The 14,534-nt window shown below is 36.6% G+C and overlaps 1 protein-coding gene across 2 annotated transcripts in view; it reads right to left on the bottom strand.

Moving 5' to 3' along the window:
- The window catches only part of TAOK3 (TAO kinase 3), a 184,140-nt gene that overhangs the window by 91,677 nt on the left and 77,929 nt on the right, over nt 1-14,534 (bottom strand). For both annotated transcript variants that reach the window (XM_082699774.1, XM_082699775.1), the window contains exon 2: nt 8,338-8,440. The gene's annotated coding sequence lies outside the window, so the exon portion shown is untranslated. The remainder of the gene's footprint in view (nt 1-8,337; nt 8,441-14,534) is intronic.

Here is a 14,534-nt window from a genome sequence, read left to right as displayed (position 1 = left end):
AAATTTTGGGAGCTAAAATCTTTTCTTTTTTTAAAATTTTTATTTTTATTTGACAGAGAGAGAAATCACAAGTAGGCCGAAGTAGGCAAAGAGGCAGGCAGAGAGAGAGAGAGAGAGAGAGAGAGAGAAGCAGGCTCCCTGCTGAGCAGAGAGCCCGATGTGGGACTCGATCCCAGGACCCCGAGATCATGACCTGAGCCGAAGGCAGAGGCTTAACCCACTGAGCCACCCAAGTGCCCCCAAGAGCTAAAATCTTTTCAATCATTAAAATTTATTCTAAAGATTTAAATGTTTTGGTTTCAGTGTAAAGAAAGCTAAGTACTATGGATGATCATTTGGAAGAAACACATAGATCACTATGTCATACTCTAGACTAAAATGATCTCAAAAGAAATGATTACTTAAATATAAAAAATGATACCATAAAAACTTCTAAAATAAATTTCAGGTGGATCTTTAGTTATTAAGCAAGACACCAGAGGCAAAAGTCATAAACTAAAATCAGTAAGTCTGACTATATACAAATAATACATAATGAATGGACTTCTGCTTTCAGCCAAGATGGAGTAATAGTGATGGGTTTATTATCTGCCACCAGAAACAACTAACATCACAAGAAAGAAAATAGACCAAAATTCTTCATAAACATAGATGCAAAAACTGATAACAAATTTATAGCAAATGAATCCAATAATATATAAATATATAAATAATATATAAATTATGAGTAGATGGGATTTGTCTCAGGAATGCAAGGTTGGTTTGACACTCAAAAATCAAGCAATGTAATTCACCAAATCAACAATCTGAAAAAAAAAAAAAAAAGCCAAATCATCATCTCTAAAGATGCAGAAAAATCATTTAACAAAATCCAGAATTCAAACCTGACAAAAATTCTAAGCCAAATCAGAACAGAAGGTAATATCCCTAATCTGATAAAGGAAATCTATGAAACATTTACAGCTAATATAAAAAATAATGGTCAAGGACGAAATGATTTCCTCCTAAGATCAGGAATGTGGCAAGGAAGTCTGCTTTCAGCTCTTCCCTTCAACATTGTGCTGGATGGTCTATAAGTGCAATAAGGCGAGAAAAAAATAAATTAGAGACATCAAGATCAGAAAGTAAGAAGTTAGACTTTTACTGACAAACAACATAACCACCATGCAGAAAATTCAATGCAATCTACAATAAGCTACTAGAATTAATAACTGAGTTAATCAAAGTGGCAGATCAAGATCAATGTATAAAACTCAACTGTATTTTTATACATGAACAATGGAAATCAAAACTTTGAAACATTACAATAGCATAAAAATATGAAATACTTAGGGATAAATCTGACAAAGAACGTGTAAGACCTATACACTGAGAATTACAAAATAATGGTGAAAGGAATTAGAGACAGAATGAAGAGAGATAACTGTGGTTATAGGTCGGAAGAATCAATATTGATTTTTCTTTACAAAAAGAAATTGAGAAGCTGATTCTAAAATGCATAGAAGAGGAGAGAGGAATCAAAATGGCAGAGTAGGAGACCTTAGTTTCACCTGATCCCAGGAATTCAGTTAGATAGCTACTAAATCATTCTGAACACCTGCGAACTCAATCAGAGAGCTAAGAAAAGAAGAGCTGCAACTCCACAAATACAAAAGCAACCACTTTTTCCAAAGTAGGAGGTATGGAGAAGTGAATCTAAAGTAATATATGGGAAGATAAACCGAAGGGTTAAGGAGCCTCCATAAGCTACTGGAAAGTGTTAAAGCAGCATAGCACAAAATCTTTTAGAAGTCTGCTCCAGTGAGGAATGTTGCTAGGCGGCTAAGCAAGGGGCAGAACCCTTGCTGTGGTCTCAGGATCTGGGGGTCACAGGAAGACCAGGGTACCTGAGTGAGGTGGAGCTCCCAGACAATAGATCAGGGAGCTGCAATCAGGGAGCCCAGGAACCACAGCATGATTGGGCAACTGCTCCCCAAGCTGGGGCCCAGCAAGTGGCAGAACTGCTGAGACCACCCCCTCTTCTTCCCCTGGGTAGGAGTGGTGTGGGAACACACTGCAAGAGTCTACAGGGTTTGGAGACTCGAAATGGGGTCATGTGCCTAAGACAGAAACCATTGGTTACAGGCTGGGAGAGCACAAAGTGTGGCCGGAGACCAGGGAGACAGCAGTGACTGACTGCTTTGCTCTGAGGGTGCACTGAGGAGTGGGACCCCGAGTTTTAGGCTCTGGGCCCAGAGACTGGGAGGCTGCCATTTTCATTCTCATCCTCTAAAGCTGCACAGAAAGCCTTCAGGGAAAAGCCACACAGAGCAAACCAGAACTGATTATTTAGCCTGGCTCCATGGCAAGGGCAGTGCAATTCTGCCTGGGGCAAAGACACTTGAGAATCAATGCAATAGGCCCCTCCTGCAGAAGACCAGCAAGAACATCCAGCCAAGACCAAGTTTACTGATCAAAGAGAACTGCAAAACTATAGCACTAGGGGAATATAGCATATAGAATTCACGGCTTCCCCACATGATTCTTTAGTCTTGCAATTTTATTTTTAAAATTTTTCCTCTCCTTTTTCAACCAATTTCCTATTTTAGGAACTCCTTTTTAAAAATGTTTTAATTTTCATTTTTGCAGTTATATTCTATCCCTTTCTTGTATTTAATTTTATTTTTGTATATTTATGTTTTTCTTTAAAAATTTGAGATGGAGTTTCTTTTAACATACCAAAATACACCCAAAATCTAGTGTATGGATCTATTCTATTCACCTGCCTAATCATATGCTCTCTTTCTTTTTTTTTTTGGTTTTGTTTTTTGTTACAATCTTTTAAAATTTTCATCTTTACAGTTACATTCTATCCTTTCAATGCATTTATTTCTATTTTTGTATATATGTAAGCTTTTCTCTATAATTTTGAGATGTAGTTTCCCCTAACAAACTCACCAAAATATACTCGAGATAGTGTATTATGTAATATATCTATCTATCTATATATATATATATATATATATATCTGTATATATCCCTTCCTTCATTGTTGTTGTTTATCTCTGCTGTTTTTTTGTCTTTTAATTTTATTTTTACAGTTATATTCTATCCTTTCATTATATTTAATTTTATTTTTGTACATATATAATTTTTACTTTATAATTTTGGGATCTAGTTTTTTAACAAACTGACCAACACACACACAAGATCCAACGTATTGCTCTATTCTGTTCATCTGTCTGATTATATTCCTTTTTTTTTTTTAATTTAAAAAAAATTTCATTTTATTTTTTTTTCTTCTCAGTTTCAGGTCTCTTCTGATTTGTTTATATTTCTCTGGGGTTGTTGTTGCCATTTTAGTATTTTGTTCTCTTGTCATCTTTTCTACTCTGGTCAGAATGACAAGACAGAGAAACACATCAAAAAAGAGAACAAGAGGCAGTACTGACTGCCAGGGACTGAATCAGCATGGACAAAATAAGATATTAGAATTAGAATTCAGAATACTGATTATAGTCACATGATACAGAAGAAAGATAAATTGGGTCAATCCCATTTACAACTGCTCCTAAAGTCATAAGGTGTCTAGGAATAAACCTAACCAAAAAGGTAAAGGATCTCTACTCAGAAAACTACAGAACATTCATGAAAGAAATTAACACAAAGTAATGGAAAAAATGTTCCATGCTCATGGATTGGAAGAGCAAATATTGTTAAAATGTCTATGCTACCTGGAGCAATCAACACATTCATGGAAATCCCTGTCAAAATACCATCCACTTTCTTCACAGAGCTGGAACAAATAATTCTAAGATTTGTATGGAACCAGAAAAGACCCCAAATAACCAGAGGAATGTTGAAAAAGAAAACCAAAACTGGTGGCATCACAATTATGGACTTCAAGCTCTATTACAAAGCTGTAATCATCAAGACGGTATGGTATTGGCACAAAAACACACACATAGATCAATGGAACATATTAGAGAACCTAGAAATAGATCTTTTAGCTCTATGGTCAACTAAACCTTGACAAAGCAGAAAAGGATATGCAATGGGGAAAAAGTCTCTTCAATAAATGGTGTTGGGAAAATTGGACAGCCACATGCAGAAGAATGAAACTGTAACATTTCCTTACACTATACACAAAGATAATCTCAAAATGAGTGAAGGACCTATATATGAGACAGGAATCCATCAAAATCCTAGAGGAGAACACAGGCAGCAACCTCTTTGACCTCAGCAACAGCAACTTCTTATTAGACATGTCTCCAAAAGTAGGGAAATAAAGGCAAAAGTGAACGGTAGGGACTTCATCAAGATAAAAAGCCTTTGCACAGCAAAGGAAATAGTCAACAAAACCAAAAGAGAACCAACAGAATGGGAGAAGATATTTGGAAATGACATATCAGATAAAGGGCTAGTATCCAAAAATCTATAAAGAACTTATCAAACTCAATACTCCAAGAATAATCCAATAAAGAAATGGACAGAAGATATAAACAGATACCTCTCAAAAGAAGACATACAAATGGCCAACAGAGACATGAAAAAATGCTGACTTGGCACCAGGGAAATAGAAATCAAAACTACAGTGAGATACCACCTCACACCAGTCAGAATGGATAAAATTAACAAGTCAGGAAATGACAGATGTTGGCAAGGCTGTGGAGAAAGGGGAACCCTCTTTCACCGCTGGTGGGAATGCAAGCTGCTACAGGCACTCTGGAAAACAGTATGGAGCTTCCTCAAAAAGTTGAAAACAGAGCCATTCCACTCTTCGGTATTTACCCGAGAAAAATGAAAGCATATGTCTGTTCAAAGCCCTGTACACAAATGTTCATGGCAGCTTTATTTTTAATAGCCCAAATTGGAAACAACCCAAATGCCCATCAAGAACGGAACAGATAAACAATCTGTGGTACATGCAGACAATGGAATGCATTTCAGCAATAAAATGGACTACTGACACATGCCACAACATGGATGAATCTCAAAATAATTGTGTTGAGTGAAAAGAAGACAGACCCTGCCAAGAAAAAGAGTACATACTTTATGACTTCATTTCTATAAGATTCTAGGAAATGAAGTAACAGAAAGAAACATCAGTGGTTGCCTGGGGATTGGGCTGAGTGAGAAGAGGTTGGAGGGATTCAAAAGGGGTATCAAGAAGCATTTGGCAGTGCTGGATATACACACAGATATACATTATGGCAAAACATATTTTCATTAAATATGTCTAGATTATTGTATATCAGTTATAGATCAGTAAGTTTGGTTTGCAATGATGCAGTAAACAAAACTGAAAGGCAAATAAAGTAGGAATGATGCAAAATGTGTGCTGGTTAAAAGTTGTTCTTATCAGACATGTGACTATAAAACACTGATGACGCAGACTGAAGATGACACAAAAAATGGAAAGATATTCTATGCTCATGGGTTGGAAGATGTCCATACTGCCCAAAGCAATCTACAGATTTCATGCAATTCGTATCAAAATACCAACAGCAGGGGCGCCTGGGTGGCTCAGTCAGTTAAACGTCTGCTTTCAGCTCAGGTCATGATCCCAGGGTTCTGGGATCAAGCCCCATGTGGCGCTCCCTGCTTCTTCCTTTCCCTCTACTCTCTCCCTGCTTGTGCTCTCTCTCACTCAAATAAATAAATAAAAATCTTAAAAAAAAATACCAACAACATGTTTCACAGAACTAGAATAATACTAAAATTTTTATGGAATCACGGAAGACCCTGACTGGCCAAAATAATCTTGAGAAAGAAGAACAAAGTTAGAGGTATCACAATCTCAGATTTCAAGATATATTACACAAAGCTGTCATAATAAAAACTGAATGGTACTGCCATGAAAATTGACACAGAGATCAATAAAACAGGACAGAGAGCCCAGGAATATGGCCAATTAATCTAGAGTGAAAGAGGCAAGAATATACAATGGGGGAAAAGATAGTCTCTTCAACAAATGCTGGGAATACTGGTCAGCTAAATGCAAAAGAAACTTGTGGGCTTTCACACCATACACAGAAATAAACTCAAAATGGATTAAAGACCTAAATGTGAGACCCCAAACCATAAAGCTCCTAGAAGAAAACATAGGCACTACTTCTTTTGACATTATCCATAAAAACATTTTTCTCAATATGCCTCCTCGGATAAGAAAAACAAAAGCAAAATTAAACTACTAGGACTACACCAAAATAAAAAGCTTTTCAACAGAGAAGGAAACCAGCAACACAATGACAACACAGCCTATTGAATGGGAGAGGATATTTGCAAATAATATATCTAATAAGGGGTTAATATCCAAATATATAAAGAACTTACAGGACTCACACCCCTAAAACCCAAATACTCTGATTAAAAATGGAGAACCTGAATCAACATTTTTCCGAAGAAGACATCTAGACTGCCAACATATAGGAAAAAATGCTCAATATCATTCATCATCAGGGAAATCCAATCAGAACCACAATAAGATATCACTTTACACTTGTCAGAATGGCTTAAATCACAAACACAAGAAATAACAAGTATTGGCGAGAATGTGGATAAAAAGGAACCCTCATGCATTGTTGGTAGGAATGCAAATTGGTGCGGCCTCTGTGGAAAACAATATAGTGTTTCCTCAAGAAACTAAAAATAGAATCAGTAATTCCATTACTGAGTATTTACCCAGAGAAAATGAAAACACTAATTTTAAAAGATATACGCACCCTTATGTTTACTGTAATGTTATTTACAATAGCCAAGATATGGGAGCAACCGAAGTGTCTATCTATGGATGAATGGATAAAGAAAATGTGGTGTGTACACACACACACACACACACACACACACACACACACACAGAGGCACGATGGAATGTTACTCAGCCATGAAAAAGAATGAGATCTTGCCATTCACAACAACACGGATGGACCTAGAGGATAGGACGCTAAATGCAGTAAGTTAGAGAAAGACAAAAAAACCATATGATTTCACGATGTGGAATTTAAAAAATAAATGAAGAAGGGAAAAAAGACAAAAAACATTGTTTTTAAAAAAGACTTTATTTATTTGAGACAGAGAAAGAAAGAGACAGAATACAACGTGGGGGGGGGGGTTGGCGCACAGAGGGAGGAGGAGAGAAGCGGATTCCCTGAGGAACAGGGAGCCCAATGCAGGGCTCGATTTCAAGACTCAGATCATGACCTGAGCCGAAGGCAGACATTTAACTAACTGAACCACACAGGTGTCCCCCAAAAAACATTCTTAAATACAAAGAACAAACTAGTAGTTGTTGCCATAGGGGAGGGGGGGCAGGGGTGAAATAGATAAATGGAAGGGGTTAAGAGTACACTTATCTTGATGAACACTGAGTAACGTATAGAATTGCTCAATCATTATACTGTACATCTGAAACTAATGTAACATTGTATGCTGATTATACTTAAATGAAAACATATACATCAGACAAGTGAACACATACATATACATACATCTGCTCACACAAAGGACACATATAGAAAAAGAATATAGCAGTGGCTATTAAGAATATGAAACATAAACAGTTACATTAGTAATCAAAGAAGTAAAAACTAAAATAATGAGACACCTCATTTCACCTACCAAACTGACAAAATAATAGAGAAAAGATACAGTTTTCAGTAAGGCCATAAGGAAACAAGTCATCTTTATACATTGCCAGAAGAACAGAATGGGTACATTCTTCGACCAGGTAATATCCTTCTAGGAATTTATATAAGGCAATGTCTTTTTTGTTTTGTTTTAGCAAAAGAGGCAGGACATAAGTAGGTAGAACATAAAGAGGGATGAGACCATGAAGATGGGAAACACGGCTTCTTTCATCTCTGAGTTTGGATTTCTTTACAGGCTTGTTTTATCTGAAGTAGGTGTTGTGATTTCAGGTAACTTAGATTTCCTTCTTTTTGCTTATATGTATTTTCTAAATTTTCTGCAAAGCCTATTACTTCTGTAATTAGAGGAAAAGTGGTGTGAAAAATTTTATGTTCCTTCAAAGTCTAATTACAAAGCACTACAACAAAAAAAGGCAATATGTATTTCCAGAAAATAATTTGAGAACAGGAATCAAGAAACTTTAGGTAAGCGCATTTCTTTTAACCAAGTATTTTTCCAAATTGTAAGCTGTGACTGATAATAATGAAAATCTTATAGGGAAAGAATTTGAAACTAAAAAGTTTTTATAAAAGAATTTTATCCCAATTTTATTAATATTTTCACTTCCCCTTTTTTCTTACAAATATAATAAAATTATAGAAAAATCAGAAGACATAATCTCTTCCCATTTTGTAGGAGAAAGCTTTGTCACAGATCTATGAACAATACCTTTTTGTGAAAGGCACAAAATATACTGTATTGCTCAGATTCATCTTAGATGCAAACTCTTTGTCCTCTTTTAAAACTTCAGTCTTCTGCATTTATGGTACACCTATGGAAAAAGAAGAATAAAATATTTAATTATAAAAGCAAAATTAAAGAAGCCACAATTGATCATACGGTAGCTTTAAAATTTTACACATGTAATACTACAAAGTTAAAATCTTATCTTCATCTGTTTGTGAATGACAAATGTAAAAGGTAAGATTTGTACATCAAAGACTCTGGCTACACCCTCACAAGCAATACCAGGAAAACAAAAGTGTCCTTAAGGGAGAGAAAAATGAAGCGAGATGAAACGTGAGTGGGAGGCAAACCCTAGGAAAGACTTAATCTCAGGAAACAGACTGAGGGTTTGCTGGAGGGGAGGGGCGCTGGAGGGATGGAGTGGCTGGGTGATGGACACTATAGAGGGTATGTGCTACGGTGAGTGCTGTGAACTGTGCAAGACTGATGAATCACAGACTGAAACAAATAATATATGTTAATAACAAAAATTTTTTAAAAAAGTGTCCTTGGATTTCAGAATCCATATTGAGACATCCACTGGTTTGAGTCCAGGGAAACTCAACAGAGTCTACCAGTAGACAGGACTCATCTGACAGTATGTAGTGATGTTACTGATCATCAGTAAGGCTTACATTATGAATTGCTTTTGTCAGCATGATGACTTACATTGGCTCATATATCTGTCCATCCCTAGGCTCGCCTATAACCAGTCTTCTTCATTTGGGGGGTGATGGTTATTCTTTATCATCTATTAAAGAAGTATATGACCAATGTAGAAAATCTGGGAACTAAATTGCTATTATGAAGAAAAAATCTATAATCCTACCCAGGACAAGGTTCTTTAACAATTTGGCATACTCTTCTTCATGTTCATATTTATTTCCTCATGCCCATATTTCTTTTGTTACACAGAGTAGAGATCATATATACATATAATTCCATAGTCTACCTCTTTTATCTAATTTTAGATTACAAGCATTTTTGCCATATTATCACTGTTCACAAAGATCATTCTAATGATTGCTCAGTGTGTATCTCCCAGCATATATCTTCCTATTCAATCACAACTCCTTTTCCACAATTAGAAGCCAAGGCTGAATTCAACTCTTTAACTATTAAATATTACTGTGTTTGGAAGATCTTTGTGCATATTATTCATATACATTTTAGGGCTTTCTTTGTAATGACTTCTAGAACTAGAGTTATTCAGTTAAAGAATATAACAATTTTAAACATATGAGTACTGAAATAATTTTTAGGTCACCTGACTGCTTTGGAGATGAAGGCCTTATAGAGGGAAGAAAAAACTAGCAAAAAGGTATTGACACACTTTCACATTTTTCCTGTTGAGGAATCCCCATCTCCTCTAATGTCTATACTTATAAACTAATCTATCTCATCATGTTTATTATTCCCTCTGATTCTAGGGCTGTGAAATGTTACATTAAGTGGTAGCTATTATTACCTGAATTTTATACTACATTTTACCTAACCATCAAACATCACACCAATCAATAGCTCCCATGTCTGCATATCTTGTTAATCTAGCCTGACTATAGCTTCAATAAACTAAATAATTCTTTGAACGCTAGTTGCAAGATATCTAAGAAAGTAATTTAAAAATAAGGCATTTACTAACATCTTCACGTCTTAATTTCAAATGCAAGAGGAATGATGCATTGCATTTGGACATGCTATGGACATGCATACTCAGTACTTTCTTTCCCTAAATACTTCTTCATTTTTACACAATTTTCTTAAAACGTATCCTCTATGGTTGCATAGTTCTATAAACATTCTAAAATAAACTGTGTGACTTCTAGGAATTAAATTTTCTTGGTTTTATCTTTTCCCCCTCCTCTGCTGGAAGATTGCACCTGCTACTGAGGCTGAAAAGTATCCTCTGACGTTTATCTGTTGCACCTAAGGGATGTTCTCAGCTTTCTTCCATTCCACAAGCTCCTTTCTTCCTTTATAAATGTCTCTTTCATTCCATAAAACTGTCTTTTCTTCCTTTTCCAAATTATGCCTCTTACAGTTTCGCTTCTTCTCTCCGATTTCTAAATGAAAGTTCCTCCAAGTATTTGCCTGGAAGCCCTGTGTGTGAGTGCAAGCTGCTCTCCTAACTTTCAGTGGTTTCCAGGAATGCTAAGGCATTAAACTGTACTGACATCCTTTCCAAGCTCCAGCCCCATATTTTCAAGTATCTTTTTGGCATCTCCCCTCTCTTATACCTTACATTAACTTTGACATTTCCCCAGCCCTTGTCTCAATTAATTCACAATTCTGTTTAAAATCTTTCTAGTTCTTTGCTTTTTCTACTTATGTTATCTCTTTCCTCTACTTATACTTGGTCGGAATCTAGGCTATCTTTTCTGGAATTCGTCCTTTTTTCTTTCTGGAGATTTTATTTATTTATTTGAAAGCAGAAAGAGAGAGAAGTGTGTGGGGGGATGCAGAGGGAGAGGGAGAAGCAGCCTCCCTGCTGAGCAGGGAGCCCAATGCAGGGCTTGATCCCAAGCCTCTAGTATGATGACCTGAGCTGAAGGCAGCCACTAAACTGACTGAGCCACCCAGGTGCCCCTGGAATTCATCTTAAAAACACTATTATCATAATCATCTTCCTGAAGCAAAGGTGAGATAGCACATCTGTGCTCAAAATCCTTCAATGTTTCCCTATGGCCTATAGTATAAAGAGTATCTTTACCTAATATTCAAAACTGGCCTCAAACCACTACTCTAACCAAAATTCTTCAACTTCATAATCAGGAAAAATGAACTACTATACAGTTCCATTTTCATATCTTTATCTTTGCTTTTGCTGTTCCCTTTGACTGGAATATCCAAACTCCAACTATTCTCACAGTCCAGGAGAACACCACCTCTGGTAGAAGACCTACCATTTTCCCCCTTTGCTTCAGTTTTAAATACACATATTTATTAGTACTTTAACTGTATGACAAGGGCTTCCTTAGAGGAAGATACATTGTCTAAACCTAATTTTTTAAAAAAGATTTTATTTATTTATTTGACAGACAGATCACAAGTAGGCAGAGAGAGAGGGGGAAGCAGGTTCCCCGCTGAGTACAGAGCCTGATGTGGGGCTCGATCCAAGGAGCCTAGGATCATGACCTGAGCTGAAGGCAGAGGCTTTAAATCCACTGAGCCACCCAGCCGCCCTAAACCTATGTTTTGATTAATCATTCTATCCCATGACATCTTTTTCTAAAAAGCATGTTGGTTTTGTTTTGTTAGATATAATTCACATACAACTCACCCGTATAAAGGGTATAAGTCAATGGGATTTTTTTTGTTTTTTAGAAAAGATTTTATTTATTTATTTGACAGAGAGAGAGAAAGCAAGAGCATGAGGGAACAGCAGGCAGAGGGGGAAGCAGGCCTTCCACTGAGCGGGGAGCCCCCCGCGGGGAGCGGGGTGATTCGAGGACTCTGGGGTCTTCACCTGAGCTGAAGGTGGACACTTAACTACCACCCAGGCACCTCTATAATTCAATGGTTTTTCACATATTCACCTGTAAATGCACTCATCACCATGGTCAATGTTAGAATATTTTCATCACCACAAAAAGATGTCCTATACCCTTTAGCTATTATCCTACCACCCCACCATTCCTAAGCAACCACTAGTCTACTTCCTGTCTCTATAGTTTTCCCTCTTCTGGACATTTCCTTTGAAGGGTCTTTGTGACTGGCTTCCTTCACTTGGCATGCTGTTTTGAAGGTTTATACGTGTGGTAGCATGAATCAGTATTTAATTTCTTTTACTGCTGAATAATACTCCGCATTATATAATATACCACATGCTGTTTATCCACTTATAAGCTGATGGACATTTGAGGCTGTCTCTATCTTTTGGCTACTATGAATAATGCTATTATAATTGCTTGTTTTACAGTTTTTTGTGTGGCCCTAGGTTGTCTTATATACCTAAGAGTCAAATGGCTGGGCCCTCTGACATCTTTATATATAAGGTACGCTATAAAAATCTGCTGAAATCCCTTTTCCATCCCAGTCTTACTCTCAAAGCAATCTCTAAATTCATCCTTCCCTCAAAACATGAACGAGGACATTTTTCCTTCAAGAGGACTGCATTTTAAGAATTAACTAAAGATGAAATGCTACACATGGAATTATTTTTCCCTCTTCCTTGACCTCCTGCAACCTCAGGTACTGCATTTATAGTAAGAACTGAGAACTGTGCCAAGAATGCAGTATTTCTGGTCTTGGGCCCTTGGGCCAATTGAACTATCCAGCCAGCTTAGAGGAGAAGATTTCATCAGAGATGTGCAACTGGAATAATTTTCTTCACTCTTTACTCCAAGAAATGGAAATCTTTCAACAATGATAATCAAATTAGTTTTCACAGACCTCCTAACTTAACAGAAGGAAGAACGCTTGATAAAAAGCAGAAATATAAATATTTTTCATGATTTTCCTTTTCCCAGAAACTTTCAAGAAAGATGAGTCACAGAAGATTTTAGGTGACTTTCGGTGTTGTAGTCACACTACTTCAACAAAAAACCTGAAGACAACTGGTTTGAAAATCCCCAATATTTCAGCATTAGGGAGTAAGAATCACAATATTTTATATTGGAAAGATTTTAAAGCTCAGACATTTCAACTTTTTTTTTTTTTTTAAACTGAATCGCAGAAAAGTTAAGTGTCAAATCACACCTACATAAGTAGCATTATCCCAAATTAAAATCCAGGTCTTCTGACTTCCTACTTCAGAAAACTTCCCTTCTGAATCAAGCCGCCTAAGTCAAACTTCAAAACACCAAGAAGTTTTTCTATTTCGCTATATATTGGAGGATGATCAAGAAAAGTTTAATCAAACATAAAATTGGACTTCTGTGTTATTATTGCTTCAAAATATTTTGTAACACTTGTGTATGTAGTGGTAGATTAAGTTCTTATGTACACTGAAGCATAAACAAATCTGGGAGTCTATTTAAGAAAAATTTTTTTAACAAAATTCTCACACAGTAATAAATATTAGGCCTCAGAAAGGGCTGGTGCAAACAAGGGGCTCTGAAGCTTTAACCTCACTGTAAATTAGTCCATGTAAATTCCTATTATTTCACTCATTATCTTGCTCCCAGAGGGTAGAGGCAGGTAAAATCTTCATTTTATGACAATGAAAAAATGAAGTACAAATAGATGACAGAATTGTTTCAAAGTCAGAACTAGTCCAGTTTTTCCTACCTTAACACAACTACCCATACAGACTTTGAAGAGAATTGTTTTTAAAGAAAGAAATAGAAAACTGTTTTGATTAGTTGCTGCCACTGTCTGGCATTAATATTTAACTGTTATTCTGAAGTAAGAAACCATTTTTATAGTACTTTCATTTTGAAAATACAACTAGATGCGAGTTGCTTTTTATGTCACTACGATGATATAGCTCATTGTAATCACATTATCATAGCACTGGAGAACTAGAAAGGGACCCTACAGTCATCTAATTTCTACTCAGCAAATAATGCAAAAGGGGCTGGGGTTTACTGATTATCACAACAATGATAACTTTTAGTCTATTCCTGGGTCAACTGATGTTAAATATTATGAAGAAGACTATTCCAAGTCACCCTTTAAGACTTTACACGTGGGGATGCCTGGGTGGCTCAGTCCTTAAGCGTCTGCCTTCGGCTCAGGTCATGATCCCAGGGACCTGGGATCAAGGCCCGCAACCAGCTTCCTGCAGGAAGCCTGCTTCTCCCTCTCCCATTTCCCCTGCTTGTGTTCCCTCTCTTGCTATCTCTCTCTGTCAAATAAATAAAATCTTAAAAAAAAAAAAAAAGACTTTACATTTGGAGCACCTGGGTGGCTTAGTCGGTTAAGCACCAGATCTTGATTTCCACTCAGGTCATGATGTCAGTGTTGTGAAATCAAGCCCCGCATCGGGCTCCTTGCTTAGCGTGGAGTCTGCTTGAGATTCTCTCTCCCTCTCTCGGTGCCTCTCCCCCAATTCATGTGCATGCTCTCTCTCTCTCTCTCTCAAAATAAACAGAATCTATATGCCCATTATTTTTGTTCCTTATGGATATTATTTTCCCCCTCCATTAAAAAAAATGGTTAGGTTGAGAAACAGTTGGGAAAGCAGAAGCTCCTTTGGA

The sequence above is a fragment of the Mustela nivalis genome (genome assembly GCF_964662115.1).
Source record: "Mustela nivalis genome assembly, chromosome: 14".
In the NCBI taxonomy this organism is placed as follows: Eukaryota; Metazoa; Chordata; class Mammalia; order Carnivora; family Mustelidae; genus Mustela; species Mustela nivalis.
The sequence above is the reverse complement of the archived record's forward strand: the minus strand, read 5'-3'. Positions and strand labels throughout refer to the sequence as shown.